This window comes from Ailuropoda melanoleuca, chromosome 13 (genome assembly GCF_002007445.2).
Source record: "Ailuropoda melanoleuca isolate Jingjing chromosome 13, ASM200744v2, whole genome shotgun sequence".
Classification (NCBI taxonomy): Eukaryota; Metazoa; Chordata; class Mammalia; order Carnivora; family Ursidae; genus Ailuropoda; species Ailuropoda melanoleuca.
Window position 1 is genome coordinate 49,739,525 of NC_048230.1, and position 1,253 is coordinate 49,740,777.

The window sequence follows — 1,253 nt, forward strand, 5'->3', positions numbered from 1 at the left end:
CAGGTTAGGTTTGTGGGGGGGTTTTGTTTGTTTTTGTTTTATTTTCATTTTAACTGGAAAATCTTCGGTTCTTTATACCATCTGGAGGCATTTCAGATTGTTATTCTGGGAGGCAAAGTGACAGCCACAGTTCTGGAGTATTTCCCAGGGGTAAGACAGCATAACCGTTAAAGAGTGTGAGCTTTGAAGTCTGAGTTCAAATGTGCCACGTGCCAACTGGGTAACTTTGGGTAAGGTACCCTATACTGCCTCCTGCCAGTACATATAAACTAGGGTGCCTCTGGGCAGCATTCATTCCACAGACATCTACTGAGCACCTACTGATGGCCAAGGGCTGGCAGTCCCTGGTGACCTGGCCATCCGACATAAAGTATACTCTCATCATATCACCTGTTGTATTTCCTTCACTGAACTTACCACTACCTGAAACACTCTCCTTCGCTGATTTGCCCCCCGCCCCACATGCCCCATGAGAAGGTAAGCTCTATGATGCCAGGCAACTTGTCTCTTGTTCATTCCTTGTCTCTCCAGTGCCAAGCACATACCTAGTACACGGTTACTCAACACGTTTTAAAAGGAGGACTGGGAAAGTCTGACGTGGTCCCCACTGCCCCGTGATGCTTGTACTTCAGTGGAGAAGGCAAGGGAGAAAAAAACCATAGAAAGTATAAAGCTGCACTTTACAGAGGGCCCTGGCTTGTCACCAGCACACGTGGCGCACTGGGCTTCCCCCGGCTCCAGGTCCAGGCTGCTCTGGTTGGAGGGGGGAAGGATCTCCGCCCCCGGCGGTCCCCGCACGTCCGCAGCCCCACAGAAGCGGGCCACGGGCACCAGGAGCGCAGCGAAGACAAGCGGAGCCCCGTCCCATCGCAACTGCGGGTGCGCTTCCATTCATTTGTCCAACAGAGGTTTATTAGGCTCCTAAAGCGTGCTGGGCACCCGGAAGACAAACGACCAGGTCCTGTCCTCATGGAGTTTCCCTTCTAGTGCAGAAACGCAGTAAACAAGTGCGTAAAACGGTTCTCTGAGGTAGTGTGAGTGCCCTGCCGGCGCGGCGCGGAACCGAGGTGTGACGGGGGACGGCTGCAGGTGTCCGCCGCGGGCCGCCCGGAGGAAGCGGCCCCGGGGCGTCCCCTGCGGTGGGCGACCCCGCGGAAGGCGGCGCGCGCTCGGCCCGAGAAATCCCCCGGCTGGACGGTAACCGCGCCCGGCGCCTCGAGGGCCGGGCGCGCGCGGGGAGGCTCGGAGCGAGG

At 57.0% G+C, this 1,253-nt stretch overlaps 1 long non-coding RNA gene across 1 annotated transcript in view; it reads left to right on the forward strand.

Annotated features, from left to right (window-relative positions):
* Window positions 1-876: 876 nt before the first annotated feature.
* LOC117795712 overlaps window positions 877-1,253 on the forward strand; it is a 9,049-nt gene continuing 8,672 nt past the window's right edge. The window contains exon 1 of the long non-coding RNA XR_004619846.1: window positions 877-1,007. This is a non-coding gene — a long non-coding RNA (uncharacterized LOC117795712). The remainder of the gene's footprint in view (window positions 1,008-1,253) is intronic.